This window comes from Larus michahellis, chromosome 1, assembly GCF_964199755.1.
Source record: "Larus michahellis chromosome 1, bLarMic1.1, whole genome shotgun sequence".
In the NCBI taxonomy this organism is placed as follows: domain Eukaryota; kingdom Metazoa; phylum Chordata; class Aves; order Charadriiformes; family Laridae; genus Larus; species Larus michahellis.
In genome coordinates, this window is record NC_133896.1 from 28,541,543 (window position 1) to 28,560,871 (window position 19,329).

General features: G+C 38.3%; 1 long non-coding RNA gene across 2 annotated transcripts in view; it reads right to left on the reverse strand.

Moving 5' to 3' along the window:
- Positions 1-1,069: 1,069 nt before the first annotated feature.
- LOC141749668 (uncharacterized) overlaps positions 1,070-19,329 on the reverse strand; it is a 35,073-nt gene continuing 16,813 nt past the window's right edge. For both annotated transcript variants that reach the window (XR_012589463.1, XR_012589451.1), the window contains 5 exons: positions 17,642-18,030; positions 15,986-16,070; positions 13,842-13,958; positions 13,566-13,714; positions 1,070-5,056 (listed from right to left, as the gene is read on the reverse strand). This is a non-coding gene — a long non-coding RNA (uncharacterized LOC141749668). The remainder of the gene's footprint in view (positions 5,057-13,565; positions 13,715-13,841; positions 13,959-15,985; positions 16,071-17,641; positions 18,031-19,329) is intronic.

Genomic DNA, 19,329 nt, shown 5'->3' on the forward strand with positions numbered 1-19,329 from the left:
CTTGCTGATCTGTATTTTGATATCTTGGAAACATCAGTTTATTGAAGATTTTCTGTTACTGAATGAGAGCTTTATAGGGCTTTAGGCTTACACCACAGTTTCAGGGTTGAGCTGCTATTGCTGAACAGTGGGATATAGAAATGATGAATTGACATTAGTACATTGGCCCACATGGTTGCCATTAGATGCTTGAAAACCTGCTTTAAAGTGACTCATTCACTAGCTTTACTGTTTTCAGGGTTAAATTTCAAAAGTGGCCAAATTTTTCCAGAGGTTGAACACTTGCAACTCTCATGAATTTACTGCTAAACATCAGTTATTGAAGTTGATGGAAGATGAATGTAAAGGTTTGGCCTCAAAGTCTGTGTTGCTCTTATGGAAATTTTGAGAAATGAACATGAAGTCGTGTGATTTTAGGAATATTTGAGGGTTTATATCACAGCTTTTCCTATGCTTTCACTGTAGAATTGTATATTGCTTTTGATGGCTGCTTTTATTAACAGTTGTATATTCTTTTTAATAAGGTTTTCTACGTCATAGAATCATAGAATCATAGAATATTTTGGGTGGGTAGGGACCTTTAAGGGTCATCTAGTCCAACCCCCCCTGAAGTGAGCAGGGACATCTTCGACTAGATCAGGTTGCTCAGAGCCCCGTCCAACCCCGTCCAACTACTTACTGATGTTTTGGAAGGAGAGATTAACAGAAGTATTTCTGTCTGTAGAAATAGTTCTTATTTGCTCCACAGTGGGCAAATCAGTGTTTTGTCCTTTTTCACGGCCTGCAGAAGATATTCTTTTTATGCCACTGTATAAATCTGTAGTTATTTCACCTACTGTGTGTGCAGCCCTTCCCCCAAAAGGCTAAAATAGAATAAGTTACACAGGAGGTGACAATGGTGACCGTATGTATGGAAGCCTTTCATGTAAGAGAGATGGGCCAGAGCAGGAAAAGAGAGATTGCAGAGGAACAGGGTACTCTGTCATAAATGGCATGGTGAAATGGAATACAGAACAATTGATAACCATGATTTGTATCATAAGAAGTGATCAAGCAGAGATTTAAAAGACCAAAAGAAATGCTCTTTTATTTAGTGCATAATTAAATAAAGGAACTCATTGCCACAGGATATTGTGAAGGTAAAAACTCTAATAAACACATACAAAAGTCTAATAGATTCTTGACATGAAGAACCATGGGGTCCATTAACCATAATGATGTACCTACTGCCTCCTGCTCAGGATATCCCCCAACCATGAGTTACATGACAAAGAAAAGGTTCCAAAACCATTATCACTCTGTCCATTCCCTGCTCCTGGACGTTTTTTCATAAGTCCCTGTCTAGTTCTTTTTGGAGGAGAAATCCTGGATTACGATTTATTCTTATGCGTGGCAAAATTTGTGTTCTTATATTCTCAAAGCTAGAACTTTTTTGATAGAAAAATAGAAGACCACCCTTTCAAGATAGGGTGTAGCACTTTGTACTCAACTTCCCACAGGCAGACAAAGTAACCCTCTAGAGCCTTAGTATACTCCAACTACAGCAGAGATCAGTAGAGAATTCCTTTAATATTTGCCTTTTTTGCCCAATCTGGTATTTTCTTTTAACCTAGCTCTGACCAGTACTGGCAGAGCCAGTAGACTACTACATGATTAGAATGAATTTGCCTCACAGCAGATATTACCTAGAAATCAGTGATTTTAACACTGTACCTGAATAAGCATTCCGTACGTATACATATATATATATCTATACACACACACATAGGTTTCTGTTGAACCGTACAAGTCACTATCCCAAGATAACACGATGGGAGTTGAAACCAAGACATTCATTCAGGCTTTAGAGTTTTCCTTGCATAATCTATAGCCTGGACATCATTTGTCCAAAACTACCATTTATGCTCAGACTGTTCCTATAAAAAAGCCAAACTTCAGAGTTTGTCAAAAAGTATTTGTTCTGCTGTGTGTCTAATACAATATAGTCTATCTCATTGTACTCACTCATGCTTGTAAAGGCTGCTGAATAGGTCAGAGTGCTTGCCATTACTGGCCAGGCTGCTCACACAGTCTGTGGCCCACCATCACCCTCAGACAATGCACAGGTTCAGGGAGTTGTCTTTCAGGAGCAATATCTGCCACTTGCCATGTGGGCACCCTGTTTTGGGAGGAAGATGATTCAGGCACAGGGACATGACATCCACTTTGCCTTCAGAGGGCCAAGAAAGGCCTATTATACATAACTGTTCAGGCACAGCCTCTGACTACTGTAGAGAGGTATCATTCCAGGTGCTAATTACTTGAAAAATATTGATGTCACTCTGGTTTTTGCAATTATACATTGACACCATACAGATAGCCTTGGGAAAATTCCTTGTTTTGTGTGGGCTGAATATCATAGATGATTGTGGTGGTTTCTCCCAACTTTAACATTTGTTAGTCTCTGGTGCTACTAACTGGCTTCTTTTTTACTGACAGAGTCTTCTGGCTCCTTAAAGCATCATTGGCACTGGGAAAGACAGCTATGTGGAACCTTTTTGGGCAGTGCAAGCGTATGGTGTGGTGCAAGCTGCAGAATACAGTACGGGTGTTCTTCCTGATGTTGGTCTTGTAGTCGGATGTGGCTGTTTAACGCTGATGTGTACATTTCTTGGAGAACCGTGATGAAGCCTTTTCCAAAAACTGCCGGCCCCACACCTTGCTCAATCCACTGTGAAAGAAAGTACTTTTGGCTTTGAGATATTGGGGTTAAGTGTGCATGATCTTTCATTTTAACAACGAACTGAGGGTAGATCCAAACTGTCTCTCTCTGCAAATAAGCAACCATTTTCAGGCACACCTTGATGCTTTCTGAGATAGAAGTCTTCCTGTGGGGTTTTCTTCTTGCTCAAGGTCAGATAACTTTCACAGTACTCACACCATCTACAAGATTTACTGCCAGTTATAAAAATAACTGTGAAATACAGGTTTATTCTTGATGCCTGGAAGTGGGCTTGGTGTGGTAACTGGTCTATAAATAATAAAAGTAAATATCCATGCATGAATACTTTGAGGCATAATGCATGTGCTAAACACACAGTATATGTACCATCAAGTATTTCAGAAATATCTAATATGTTCTGAAATATATATTCTGCTTTTTTCCCTCACCCCATAAATTGAACAAATGTCTCTGGAGCCATGTGTCTGCACTCAGCGTTTGGTCCTGTGCTACCAAATCATCTGCATGGGGAAACACAAAGGCATCCATTGCATAAGCCACCTGCTCCGTGGATCTATAGCCACGGACAACAGCATTTGTGGCTGGTTTACCGCTGCCTTCTTGTCCCTTCTCTTCCCTCCCACGCAGATTTGTGAGGGACTAACACAGGCTCCTACGACTTATTTAATGTCAGCCAGGAAAGTTGAGGCTTCATGGAAAAGGAAAAGGGAACAAACCACACTGAGCAAAATGCTGGCCAAGTTTAGGTTTCCCATGGATTAAGGAAGCATCAGCCAAGTTAACCAAGGCTGTCAATGCAGGTCATGAGGAGAAAGGATGTAGATGAAGGGGATGAACCCTCAAATGACAGCTGGGTTCTCTTTGTCTTTCAGCACCAGACTTTAGAGAAATGCTAGATGCACATAAAGATTTCAGGAGAAAAGACATTTTTGGAGACATGCTTGTCTTGGAAGTTTGTGGATGTCATTTTGGTTAGAAAATCACACAGCAATGAACTCGCTTTAGTATAGAAACATTCTTATTACACTTTTTCTTTTTCTGTGGTGATCTCAAGTACACAATGGTTATTCCCTTGTGGTGTAAATCTGTAATGTATATTACCTGGGTTTGGCTGACAAAAATGCTTCGGCAAATATTTCATCCAATTCCTGCAATTGTTTGTCTTGGTTTTGAGCACTGAGTTCATAGTCCACATTGAATGACCAACCTTGTGCTCTATTCAGCCACAGATAAAGAGAAATTTCAAGGTAGGACTTAAGCAGAGAAGCAGTTTTTTGAGGAGTAGCTACATGTTTCTGCATATTTTTTGCAGGAAAGTCCCTTTTTGACCAAAATAGAACAGACGTCTGATGGCGTCTGGTTGTATATTCATGTATCTATACACAGGGATATACATATAGACTTCGGGGATCTATATACAGACCTACGTTCTGCAAGGGTATCATCATCGTTTGGAGCCTTCAGCCTCATTCTCAAGAGTCCTGATTATGCTTAATACCCATTCGTGAAAAAGAACACCCCTTTGTTCTCCTGACAGCATGGTGAACCTGAAGGGAGGAGGCGTCCTAACTGTTTAGAGAAGGTACACTCTGTAAACCTTATTTATACTTTCTTCAAAGAAACAATTTGAGCCAAATTCTCCAGCACCTCTCCAGGTGATTCGTTATGTTTTCTAGGGTGTCAAAACTCCTATTCAGTCCAGCTAAGTCAGCTCCTATCTATCTCGTGAAGCTTGAGTGCTTCTCTCTGTCTTCTTCTTGGAACCTAAGGAAGTGTACCTAGTGATATACAGCACTGGGTTTCTGAAAGCCTGTCCAAACAGTCATTGCAACACAGGAAGTATCTTATAACACAGAATCTGAAAATCAGCCTGAATACAGTTGTAATTCAAAATATATGGTAATCACAGCAGCTGATAGTTGTTAATTATGAGCCATGGTCCCAATGAGGACTAAGCTCAAGGGATGTGTGCATGATGGTCTATGTTAGTGCAGATGCTGCTGCAGTTATGTTGCAGCTCCAGTGATTTTCTCTTTTTGCTTTTTCCTGAACTGCAAGTCTCCCCACAAAAAGGTGCGTGGGATCACTGACAACACAATTAAATCTTCACCAGCAGATCTAGTGAAAATCAAAAAACGTTTCATAAATTCTGGGAAAGTAAACATAATTTAATAATATTTCTTGGATTTCTTCAACCTTGCTCCTAAAGATCTCCAAACACTTTGCAGACTTTGCAGACGTGACTTCAGTGTCACCATATCTCCAGTTCATCATCTGATGGAAGGGGAATAAACAGTTAAGCAAGTATGCCGCCTTCTCTAAAATGCAGAGCACCTGTAACACAAAGAAATGAGAGCTATAAAAGTTCAGTGCCTTTGAAGATAAGCTCGTTCTTAGGCAATATGACTAATACCATGAAGGCCGGTTAAGTATGTAAGCATGTGTTTAAATTTAAGCTCTGAATAGCTGCAATAGCCCATATTTTGAAGATATTATAGCATCTAACTCCTGTTGGAGGCAAGGCACCTCAGCTTCTGGAAACCTGCCGTTGTCCAGAATATGACAATTCCCCAGGTATTCAAGATAAGCACTGTCTCAGGCATCTCCTCTTGCCTTAATAGCTGGACCAAGCTGTTCCCTAGCTAGGACAGTAGGTGGCTGTCTCATTTGCAGTAGGCCGCACCATATGTGATCCATGGACAGATAACGCTACAGCTTTTGTAAGGGCCTCAGAATTAGTCACGCAACTGTCAGCAACTCAGGACAGCAGCTGCAAGATCGCAACTGTCCATGATAGTCCTGTCCCACAGACTGTTTTGGTCATTTGGCCCTAAACCACCAACAGAAAATGAGGAATATATAGGGAAGGAGAGGTGAAGGAAGACAAGTTTCTTTCCATGTTGTTCCATGGCACCACGAAGTCTCTTGTGCCTCCCCTTCCCCTTCAGAGAATGGTAAACTGGGTCACAACCAAGGAAAGCTTCTGGAGCTCCTCAACATAAAATATACAGAAACCCCCAGAAGTCTGCAATGTTATTTCAGAGACTGGAAATAATCTTCCTGTGATGGCGCAGGTATAGGAATAAAATGTTCTGTGTATATTTTATGTTTCTGTATATTTTGAGAGAGATTTGAGGTCACCCTCAAAAGGGGAATTTCTCTTATGAGTTAGGCCTGAATGATTTTACTTAAAATTAATAAATAAGAAATGAAAGAGGAGCTTGTTTCTCCAAAATCCAAGCTGTAAAATATATTTGTTGAGGTTTTTTTATTTTGTTTATTGCTCTTTTGGTATTTTATGTTCTTAGGCAACTACAAGGATTTAAACAGAATTTCTAGTTTTGGTTCAGTAAGATTTTAAAGAAGAGCTTTAACAATCACAGTGCCAATTCAAACTTACTTCCTACTAAAGAGCAAACCCAAGGAATGCTTAACTTTTCTGGTTTAAATTCTTCATTAAAAAGTAAAAGTTTAAATTGGCAGGAAAACTGCTGTTTAAGCTGCTAGTACACTAACATCAGAGAAAGCTGAGTTTTAGCCCTTGGTACTCTGCCAGGTACTGTGCTGCATATAATCAAGATAAAGAGAGAAATAAAGAAAAAAAAAAAAAACATGTGGTAAGATAACTTTTATTTAGCCTTTGTTGCCCTGATGGATTTAAAGTAAATAAATTTGCTAAGCATCTCTTGAGGCCATAACCAAGGGATTTTCAGAATCTGTCGATATTACATTAGGCAGCAAGTCCAAGAAATGGTGACATATAACTGCAAAGCACAATCTTGTTTGGTCGTATGATTGGCATATGTTTCTAAAGAAATAGCCCTTATAACTTACTTAAAGTTCTGCTTATGAGTAATAGGCCTTTTTGCTCATGAGTGAAATAATTATGCACAGTATTACACCACTTAGCTCTCTTAAAAGTTATAGCATCAGGGTCCTGATGTTGTAGTTTGGCATTTCAACTGTAAGAACTGAGTTTTCACATTTAATATCTCAGCCACTCTGGATCCTATCCACCTAAAACTTGGCAAGCAGGTTTGTCTGCCCAGATGTTTTTTTTTAATAGTTTAAAATTAGTTAGGTCTTTTCTAGATGTGGAATAGCCAAGAGTTAGTTTGGAGCTAGTGATAGATTATTTAACTGTTTGTAATTATAAAATAATTCTGTTTAAAAAAAAAAAAAAGGACAATCTGCTACTTGTCACCAATTTTTGTAGACTGCTCCACTTTGGATTTTGAAGCAAAAAAAGTGCTTTAAAACACCCCAAAGACAAACAATGAAAATCAAATATTGGACCTTGGGGCAAGTGAATTCTCCAGCAGACTTTACCAGTTCCACTTTACCTAGGCAACCAGAGGGGTCAAAAGAAAACACTTAACAGAAGTTTAAAAATTACGTTCTACTCTTGCACTGCAGCATGTCAGCCTTGCTTTTTGCTGTGCCTGCGTAGATGACATCTGTGGGGAGAGACAACCACTCCCAAACTGGTGTGGCCAGTGAGCCACGATCAACCATCAAAATTTCTCATGAGTCACTGTGGAGTCTCATCATCAAGCTGTTAAATAAATAAATAGATAAATAAATAAACCATCTGACTCGGGGGACCTAACATGTTGGCTTTGAAGTCCAGCACTGTACTTCAAACCAGAGCCTGGGAGTCAAGAAGAGCAAGTTTTGCTGGGGACCTCAAGATGGCCATACAAAAAAATTGTCTCTAACATTCGCTGTTCCTGTGCCGGAATAGTCAGAATGGGTCAACCTGAAATATTTCAGACGATCACCCATCCCTTGAGTGTCTGGTAGTTTGCCAGTAGAATTAAAAAAAAAAAAAAAGGTGTTCTGCCTTGTTATTCAGCAGGAAAATCCTGCAGATTTAGAGCACAGGCATTTTTAATAGACACAATTAAGGAGAGGATCCTAATCCAACTGAAGCCTATAATAGTACTTATAGTTGGAGATGGGCACATCACCGATCCTTTGATTCACTGTCTGAACTGAAAAATTGAGCGAAAATGTATTACTTTGATCCCAAACTGAAACAACATTAGTTTCAATGGCTTCTGCAGGTTTAAAAAAAATACAAAATTAAATCTAAACCGAAAATAGTCAGTTCTGTTTAGTAAATTTTTGAAGTTTGCTTTATTAAACAAAAGTATATTTCAGTTTGAGATGTCATTTCAAAATGAACAAATCAAAACACTGCAATTAGAACATGTCTAAGCAAATGTTTTGACTGGAAAAATTCTTTTTCTTTCCCCTCCAATCGAACAGTAAAAATCCGATTTCACAAGTTCTTTCCATTAATTCATTATTTTATGAATTAAAAAATAGTAAAAAATAAAACAGAATTTATTTCCGCCTTCATGAATTTCCAGTCTTTTCCATGGATTTCATGGTTAGGCAATAGCAAAGAGCACCTTTTTAAGGAGTCCATTACACTGCTAATTTGTTGTTCCAAGTATACAACAATATTCTCCCCTTACATATGTTTATACTGTCTAAAAATACATGCCCATTTTCTCTTTCTTTCTTCTACTGTACTTTACCCTGAGGTGCTTGTGTTAAAAAACATTTGACTGGAAGAAAATAAGTTGAACCATCTGTCCATCAGTCTGTCGTCAAGGCTTCTTACTAAAGGGTTATATTTCTTATTAATTAAAAAAAAATATATATATATATATTTAGCATCAGGCAGGGGTAGTCCTCTGGGCTGTCACCATGGTGTTACCGTGTTGCTGTTGCAGCTTTCCATATGAACAGAATTAAAGCCAATACTGAAGCCTTACACCCAAGGCAGCATTTCTACAGTAATATCAATGTCATCATCTCTTTCCGTGTGCACAGCCTCTGAGCAACGTACTTAGTAACAACATTGCCGACTTCAGTGTTGGAGTCCCTCTTACTTTCCTATCTTGGATTTAAAAGCCTTCTATTAGGAAAAGAAGATCCCAACTGGAATGAGATTATAATGCAATCATCCGGTTCAGAACATTATGCTATGATTTTAGCAGCATGCTAGAAACTCCCTCTGCTCCCGGGCTTAATGAAATTTGAACTTATTATATGGTTCAGCACAGTTTTTGGAAGACAACCAATAAGTATGGGAGGTTTGCAGTTGAGACAAGGGGCTTGTTTGCCAGGATTTGACTCTCTCGAGGAAAGCTAGCTGCAGGGCCAGATCTTTTCTTTTCATTGGATATAAAACAGCTATGCTCACAGCAGTATTTACTGGTGATGGCAGCCTGTGATAGAGTTATATCTTTCCAGCAATACTTTAACCAGAGAATATCCAGTAATGACTGCAGCTGTATACCCACTCAACGGTGCTTTGCCACTATATAATACAGTATTCAAGAAGGGGCACTTGACTGCAGCAGTGCATTTAAATGTGGAAATCCACCTATTGAGTAAAAATCGCATACTACGTCTTTCTCGGTGATGCTGTATGTGAAATTATAATATGAAGATATGCTGGAATGAAGAAAGAAAAGATGTGTACCTGCACACAACTGCTTGTTCTATTTTTCAGGCTAACAGCTTAGCTGTAACATTTGTGCATTAGCTAAATAACATCTCAAGGGGAGCTGGAGATAGAACCTTGATGTCTCCTGATTGTACGTGTGTGAGTTTGTGCTCTCAAAGGATGGTCCTTAAAAAACTCCCTGCTGGAAGCTATTGTGCATATTGTAAAAGGACCGTTGCTAAGTGCCAATTGAGCTAGTACTGTATACTTGCCATTTTAAAAGAAGATTTCATACCACTTGATTATGTTAAATAGAAATGTTTGAAATTTAAACTGAATTACATCAAAATGGCACAGTAGTTATATGTCTAAAGAGCTGCTGCTACTCTCTCACATAACTAATGTCAATCCCTTCTGGTAGACGGTTTTATGTGAAACTGTGACAGAGTATATTACAGGCGAAGTTTAGAGAGCCTTGATGTAAAAAAGTCATAAATAAATACTACCGTAAAACCAGACCTGTGTTTGTATTAACAAGCAAGAACTCCTTTACGGTAAAGTACTGTTCTTAGCCAAAAAGAGACACCATTTTTTAAGGTCAAAACTTAATCTTTAGCCTTTAGGTTGTGCTAAGGTGTTAGAGGTTTTTCTGTGCAGATGATAACATTTTAGGGGAACTTGGTGAACTCCAGTGATACAATCTAGAGAATATATTTAATAAAAGTAGTGCAGAAATTACCTCAACATCAACTTACCAAGAACAAAAAGAAATAATATTAACAATAGCTAGTCAGCATCAGAATCTGACTGGAATTGTCAGGTAGATGGGAGAAAAGAAGTGAATGATACAGCACAAACAATTGGAAAAATTACTAAAAGAAAAAAAGAGGAAAAGAGATGGGCGTCTACTCTACAAGTACAAATCTGGTCTTTTTATCATCCATAACTGACAACGTCACATGCAGAGATGCGCAAAAATAATAAATTACTTTAAAAAAGCTACTCAAGATTTATGAATTTGAGAGAAATTTGGTAAGTAGTTCTGGGGGAGGAAAGAAAGAAAAAACTCAGATACATTTAAACTAATTTTACTATTCCCAAAACATAGTCTTCTAAATTTTCATTTTGAATTTTTGTTTCAGCTTTTTTCTAAAAGAGACAAAATTCAGGTAAATTAAGTACTTATTTTTTTAAAATAAATTCAATAAATGTCAGACAAATCTGAGGGCAATGGAGTGTTTGGTTTTTTTTCCAAGGACTTTATAGTCCAGGTCATTTGGAAATTCTAAAATGCAATTTTTCATTTAGGGAGTGAAGAGAAAAATAAATCATTTAAACAGCTCAAATAAGACTCCAGGGGCACCAAACGTGTAGTTGCCCATTCTAGAATAGGATTTTATCTTACACTGTGATGAAATGCTCAGCTGACCACTCCCCCACCCACCCCACCCTAGTCAATCTCATTTTACCCTTGGAAGGCAACAGATAATTTCCCTAACAAGAGAGGAATGGCACTTTCGTGCTTTTTCACTCAGCCTCCTGCGATGTCACCAGAATGAGATGGTTAATGGGTTGTGCTGGAAATGATAACCTGCGGAAAGTCCTCCTATGGGTACCAGGCTGCACGCTGTGGGCAACAAAATGTTGCACTCCACACGCTGACCTTCTAGAACATTTTTCAGCTTCCTAGAGGCTGAGCCGTACACTTTGACATGTCTCTTCATCTGATGTTTGTACTCGTGATCTCAAGCTTGGTTTCCAGTGATGGAACCCGACCTACTGGCATGTTGTAAGATTAGAACCAGACCTCAGGCTGCCTATTCCATTAGAAAATTTAAATCTACTGTTCTTCACACAGCTGAAGATCAGCTCCTTTTAGAATGTATTGCAATGGTATTCTTCATTTTTATTTATTATCTACAGGCTCAATACCCTCAAGACTGCACTGTTAGGACTCCGCTGTAGTTCTAGTCTGAAACGCAGCTTGAAATTTATCTCTTATTTGGGTCCTGTTAAAGCACAAAAATATGTACTTTGAGTTAAACGTTGCTTTTGACTGGAATCTGGTGTGGTCAGCTCACTCGTGGGGTGAAGAAAGAAGCGTGGCAGGTTTCTGTGATGCTAGCGCTGGAGCATTGTAGTGGTGAGGCAGCAGACCCAGTTACAATAACTCACTCCTCTAAGCAGTTACTACTGGTATCTTGTTTTGTAGCAGGATCCATCTTATTCAAGCTCCCACTATAGCTAGCACACTGAAGCTCTCACACGACCTCTTGCAAGAGCAACAAACTCCAAGTAGGAGCACAAAGGGATCCTCTGAGGCATTAATCCTGTCTGGGATGCAGTGAACGATACCTGGCACAAGAACTGACATCCCAGGCTCAGACCAATGCCCACCTTCTTCTTTTTTTTTTGTTTTTTGTTTGTTTGTTTGTTTGTTTGTTTAATAGAAGCAATTTTACCTTACTAGGGACAAATCTAAATATGCATAGTCTAGCTTTTTATAGCTTTACTCTTGTTTTTTGTTAGTTTACCAAATATTCAAGAAATTATTACTATCTTTGATATTCTATGGGCCTTTTGTAGGCTGTTCTTTTTGTTTCTTCTTTTCTGTAATTTACTTATTTACTTCAATTCTATTTCCTATTTAATTGACAATATTGCTGATTTAATAAGTAAACAAACTTTTCTTTCACTGGCAGTTCAGGTCCTTCATTTTTAAACTCCTTCAAAGCTTTTTATATTCTAGTTTTCAAAACATTCTCTTTTGAACGCCTGATCCGTAGCTGCTTATGGTTTGATTTTATTTTAAACTGAACATGAAAAAAACAAGCTTCCCGCAGTTTTCATTCATCTTACTACGAGTTAAAAAAAGAGTGGTCATTATAGTTATGTTTGCACCCAGGAAAAATCAGCTGTAATATATTTACTAGTCATGTTAGAAAAGCACAGTTATGCAACTATGGCTGCAAAAAATCTCTTCAAGGCATAGAGCTACATATGTCCCCAAAACGAAAGCCCTTGACTAAAAGGGTTTGCAAGTACTAAGTCTTACCTTCCACTACCACAACCTCCTTTTCACTTATATTAATGTTTACAGTGTAAATGCTATATCTTTTAAAGAAGCATATGGTGTATAAGCATGGACTGATGAATCATCGTGTAAGTGAATGAGAGTGCTGGAAACTGACGATTATGTGGTACATGTGATGTACCTTCTATTACAACACTCATTTGTTCGCGGAAATATTTTAAAATGTGTAGATTTAAAATAATAAAGAAAATCTTTTTTTTTACATTTTGCTTTGAATTTTTATGCTGAATTTTATTGAAACGTACTTTTTAAAATCAGTCATTTTAGTATCCATTTTTATCAAATTATAATCTTTTACCACTTAATAATAGAGAAGCAGAAGCTTTTTAAGCACATAACAACTGTGACAATTTGATGGAATTCAGTTTGAGTAATAATTTTATCAAATAATATATTTCTTTTTAAAAATACCATTTATTAAAACATTATCCACAATTTATGCAGAATGGTAAAGCAAATGTCATTTTTAAACACACGACCCACCTTTTCTGAAAGCGCAGCAGAATCACAACATGTTATAGTAAGCGTTGGCATGCTTTGGAACACGGGATGACTCTATCAATACATTATTAAACTTACAGTTGAGAGCCCAGCATTTCTGAGCTAAATACTACTCGCTCACTTCTATCTGTGCATCTCCATTGATTTTAATGAGTTTTCAGGGGTTTAACTGAAGACAGGATATGATTCTCAGCACCTGGTGCATGAAGACATATTTGTCTGATGTGGACTAAAGCATTCATAAGCTTCCAAAAAGTAAATTTTGCTCTTTTTGAATACCTTCAGGTCTGGTGTCCCAGGGGAAGTGAGGTCCTGGGTACAGGATCTGGCAGGCACTAACATAAAAGCAACCTCAGCACGGATACTTTTAGGAAAGATTGGGCCAAATAATCAGAGGCATTCCTTTGGCAATTGCAGATCTTCAGGTGAAGGATGGAAATAAAATTCCTTAAATTGAAGCTGTTCTGTGGAAATGAGACCCATGCAGAAGATGGAAAACGTACTGAAATACAATAAACTATCAAATATAACAAGTAGCAGGGACTGAAAGCAAAGGTAAAGGTCTACATATATAATTTCAGAAATGGAAACTGTCACTCTCAGTGAGAGCACCAAAAATATTTCTTCTCACACTTCAGCTCACCCACAAAACTCCCAAGAAGAGTTTCTTCCAAGACACCTGGACTGTCTGGGTGAAGCATCAAGCTTATGACATTTCTTCTTTTGCAGCTATTTTTATCTCTGTGGAATATTTTAAAGTTTGTTCTAAAGATTAAGACGTTTACCTGGGAGGAGGGTGAGCTGCGTCCTCCAGCTGCAGAAGTCTAGAAAACTCACCGGTTCTGATTGTAGACTCAGCTAAGCAGGCAAACAGCTACACTGACGATGGTCTAGCTACCCCTCAAAGAGGCTGTACGAAGTGAATGGAACTGGCCTGGAGAAGGGACAAATGACATCACAGTAGCTACTGATTTCATTTAGTCAATGAAAGAATAGAGCATTATGCATACAAAGTGGAACACTGTCAACCAAAGAGCCTGAGAGTGCTCCAGCCCCCGTACCTCATAGACTGCAAGGGTATGTAGAGGAGACACAGGTGTAGTGGTCCATTGGCAGAGGTCAGAGCTGAAGCACTGAGACTCTACAGTTTCCTTTGCCTGTTCTACATGTGAAAACATCTGAAAAAAAAGGAAAGTTTGGAGGCACATTAAACAATTCTTCCCCTTCTTGTTTTTGGGTTTTTTTTTCTCATTCTGGAGAGAGGAAAGTTTTAAATGGCAAATTTTATTTGAGAACACTAAATATTTTTCATCACTTCCACTTCAGAAATCTCTTTTCATAAGGATTTTTAGAAAGAGTCTATTTTTCTGACAATTTGGTCTGCCTTGTCCAGTCACACACGACCAGCATACCAATAAGTATTTTTGTTACAAAATTTGATTCTTCATGCCTGAAAAAAACCCATCAATTTTGAAAAGAGTTCCAGTCTCGGAATACAGTTCCATGAGAGGCAGAGAGATGAGTTAACATCTGCGCATTGCCAGAAAACAAAGCTCCTGCCTCCTACCAACAACTGCAAATTCAAATGAAATGGTCTTCACAAAACTCTACTCAGGATTAGGAGCCTGCCAGACTTCACTGTAGGCAACTTTAATTCCCTAAAATGGCAGAAGCAAAGCCATCAGATCAGCTGAGTGGCTTTCTGATGTATTAATGAGAAGGAAAAAAAAACAAAAAAAAAGCCCAGTGCAGCATGAGAGCTGCTGCAAGGGATGGCAAACTGTCTTGCCAAGAGCAGGGGTGAAAGAAGGAAAAGTAGGAAGAGAGGTGAGGGAGAAGGAGCATGCCAGTAGCTCAGCTAAGCTACCATCAGCCTCTGGTTTTAGAGGCCTCAACACTACCTTGCCTCTATTTTTAAGATGTTTATTAACAGAAGAACTCGTAAAAGACCACTTTCATTTCTACAGGGAATACCGTGAACACAAGAAGTTTCCCACTTGAGATGAAAGTCAGCTCTCCACACCAACCAATTTGCTCAGTATCTGCTCGGGTTAGTGTATCTGCCGCTGGAACAAGTCCATTTCTTGCTAGGGTGAGATTAGGCCATTTCGTATTTAAGTGCTGACTTGTCAGAAAGTGACAGAAAATAAACTTCTTCAACATTTATTATTTTACTGTCAAGGAATTCGGCAGTTTACTTAATTGTAAAGGAAGGGACACGTACAAGTTTAAAATATTTTGCATTTTTAAATATAAACCCTAGGTCAGGATTTCAGGAGGTAAATTCCTTCTTCAGATAAAAACTTGTCTTCCATTAAGATAAAAATGATGTTTAGCCAGGTCTCCTAGTTTCTTTTACAAAGTTTATATAAGACTTTCGCATTCAATATCTTACCTGACCAGCATGTAAGAGAAACACACACATTATCAGGTTACCTTGAAGAAATCCAACTTTTCTAAGACTTGAAATGAATTCCTATATTTTGTTTACCTCTAAAAGATGTGTTCCATGACGGTGTTATCACTGTTCCATGTGTCTCTCCTGAACCATTTTCCTACAAGAATTTTGTTGCAGATGCCCTTAATATTTCACAAGTGTTCCATAAAATACTGCTGTCTCTTTAGAATTTACCGTGTTCGTTTCCTGCCTGTAACTGCAGACGGAATATAATTCTTTTAGTGGTCTGTATGAATATTCATAAGTGACAAGTACTCTGAGTTCTAAAATACTGGATGGGGAGGTTTTGCAATTTTTAGATCAGGGCTTCTCTCAGTTGTACCCTGGGATTAAAATGTCTTTATTTCAGTGCAATAACAGAGGAAGAACACAAGATTACTATAGTTTTTAACAAGAAGGAGATAACTTTGCATTATTTTTCATTCTTCTTTCAGTCTCCGTCACGAGGATGGAGTCATGCTGTGACATTCTTTTCTGGGTATTGGAACATGAGAAAGATATACTTGACTTTGAATGTCTCGAGTTTTGTAACGTATAATAGTTGAGTTTTACTTCTTTCACCCCAGTATTTTGCATTTTGATAGGCAAGTGCCACTTCACCGCTAAAGCCCTTCTGCTGACCTTTAACACAGCAGGTAGCTTTAGCAGTGCAATTATCAGGAAGGGTTGTGGTGTCCTGGAGGAAGTCAGCATGTGCACGTGTATAAACTGGGATATCAAGGATGTAAAAAGCAGAGGAGCACATACCAGGCAAGCGAAGTCATTTGATCATGACAACCCAGTCAAGCCAAAGTCAGTGTGGTGGTTATGTCGGAAATTCTTGCTTCGTCTCCTTTATGCATTTGAGTGAAAACATAAGAGAGTAAAGATTAATGTGACCCCATTTTACTTTTTCTTAAACTACTACCATTACCAACTCAAAAAGTTCTGCCTAGCAGTTGAGTAGCAGGAACTCAACGTACAGGAATCTAATTTACCCACTTGATACATATTGTTTATAAGTTTGATCCCTGGTTTCCAGTTTCACGACTGCCACTTGTCCTTACGCAGTTCTAAGGTCGTTGTTTCCAAATGTGGGTGCCTAAAGCTATAAGCATGAATGTATATCAAGGTGTTCATATATATCAATACCTTGTATGAGAAAGAAAGCCAGGATTTGCCCTTCAAAAACGAGACGGCAGCAATAATACAAGTCTCAGTGGGCTATTACTGTAACGTGTTCAGTAAAGGACAATCAATGTACACTGCTATAAGTAGAAGTAAGAGACACCACTCGTGAAAGGTAAAGAAAAACAGACATAAATGTTCCACCTACTGTAGCTTTTGCTATTGCACTTGTAGTTACCACTACTGATGCTGAGGAACTGCTCTTGTTGCTTGAACTGAAAATGTTTTCATGACAGAGGCATTTGTGCTATGTGTTACTTTTGCCCTTACAAATATAATTAAAGAAGTTTGGAGGGGTTTTCTTTTCTTTTAATGAGTAGCACCCTTTAGAAGCACACTTGATACACCCTCTTTGCTCTTTCTTTCCTTACTGTCACTGTTTCTCTTTCGTTCACTTGGTGGCTGTTGTTGTCATACAGTTTGCCTTCCCAGGCTCCAGCCCCCCTCCATCTTCTTCCCATTCTCCCTCCAAACAAAACAAACCAAAACAAAGCTCTGTTCATTATTTTTTCTTCCCGAGACAAGTTCATGTTTTTTCAACATACTGCAGGAGGACAGTGTATGCTGATTTTGCTGCTTAAATATTATTTTTCATCGTTTCTGTGTTTATTTTTCCAAATGTGCTAAGAGACCTCCCAATGAGAACCCTTCTTCCCTCTCCACAGTCCTCCCCTTAGGAATCTCAATGTTGCTAATATCTCTTGGGTAAAATCCAGCCACTGTGTCCACATCAAGTCAAGCTGAATTTACTCCATGCCCTGCAGCTGTTCCATTGTGTCCTTATTACAACACAAGTTTCTGTTTGTTTTATTTATTTATCATTTCTAAGTACCAGGCTTTCTGGCAAAATGTTGCCAGCTGGAAGTTACATGGAAAATGTTTAGCACAGCTTTAACACATGCTCCAGAGTATGTGTACATGCATTTCATTCTTGGTAAATCAGCATTTAGGGAGTATGGGGAAATAGGCTGTGAAATGCAATCAGCTTGTCCTGAGCTACGGTGCTATTTAATAAAATCTCTAGCAAATTCAAATAGCAGAAAGTCTTTAGTCCATGCATTTGCTCCTCCCTGAACTATCAATATCAAAATAGTCTCTTAGGCAACTATGTCAATGAAAAATGAAGAAAAATAAATAGGAAAAAATGAATAGGTATTTCTGATGAATAACCATCATCCCTGACTGTGCTAAATCACATTTCTAATCTCTTTATTTTGAGCATTTATTAGCACTTACTTCCCTCAGTTAAATAAGAATGAAGTGCTATAAATAATGTTTATGCCTCTAGGAGCTGACGTAGAGGGTCTTCTGGTTTTCTGTAGGCTTTCCCTCATTCAGAATTAACTAGTTAACTTCTCTATTGACAAGGCATACAATACAGAATGAGGAAGAAAACTACGTATATCTGTATAAAGTTCCTCTGTTTTTCATGTATGGGGGGTGCTGCACTGTCTCACAGATCCCTTCGTCATTGCTTGGTGCAACAAGAATTCCAATTTCAATGTCTGCTGCTGTCACCCCATGTCATTCCAACAGAGATCTCTTCTACCGTGTTGGCCAAGCACATTGAGAGTAGGTCTGTCTTCCTCAGCAAATCATCCGTCACTTTTGTGTTGAATTTCCACCTGTGAATCATAACAAACACACACTTTGGTACTGACCTCAACAGCAGTACCTCTGTAGACAATTCTACATGTCATGTATCCATCAGTAGAACTTGAAAAAAAAAAACCAGGAAAAAAATGTGTAGAAACTCCTGGTGAGTATTAACCATTCTTTTCACTACGAATTTCCAGTTGATACTTCATGAGTTGTCTGGACTGTTATCTAAAATATACTAATCTTAGATAATGATGAACTATAGTTTGATTCTACTTCTGAAACTTCAGCAAGAGCGTAATTTCTAAGGCATTTTCAGGAACAACATTGTCCACTAGGAAACAATTGGAGCGGAACACAGATGATTATTTGTGACACTTTGGATCCTCACTGCTTATATAAAAGCTGAATGAAAAATGAAACACATATCATAGCATTCATCTATGTAATAAGACAAGGAGCTGAAATAAATGTAATGTATACCTTTCTGAAGTCATCTCGATATATGTATGATGCTTTGCTTCTAATGAATTTATATTTACAATGACTAATTTTCCTCTTCTGTCTCTCCAGCATACATCACCACTGACTCTAATTGTTTAAGGAAGATCATATTGATGTAAGAGCATCATGGAATCAAACCACTTGAATTTAGGAAGAAAACCAAAACATGGAGGGCTTCAGATGTGTATAAGTCAAAAGATGACCACTCCTTACTTGAACACACAAGTTCTTCTAACTAGTTATGTATTGGTAGGTATGTGGCGAATGTACAGGACAGTTTAAATCAAACTACAAAAGAATTTATATCAATATGCATAACTAATCAACCTAATCAGTGTCTTACATATCACCTCTGACTTTGGAGTCTTGAGTTCAAGCCATCAGAAGGAGTAGTTTTGTGACATTTAAACCTTGAAAAGTGATTGTAGATTGATAATGACAATAAGTTGTGACAAGAGCCCTCTACCAAAAATCTCCAGCTTTCTGTTTTAAAACTATCTATGGATGTTGTGTCACACAGAGGACAACTCTGCAGCTCTTCATCCTGATACACTTCCAGAGTGAGTACATTTGTGGTGTTTCTCCATGCCAGGAGCTGGAATAGCAACCCTTACCGCTATCTTATATTAAGTAATTGAGTAAGTGTCTTTTGAAGAGTGCTTATTTCCACCCTTGCTTTCAGGTTATGTGGGACAGGTCGTACGATACTCATCTGAACCACCATGTATGTGTCTTTGAATACAAACAAGGAAGGCAATTGTGTTGGCTCCACCTTTTGTTTTTCTAAGTCGACCTGTGGAACAAAACTAAGGCCCTATATT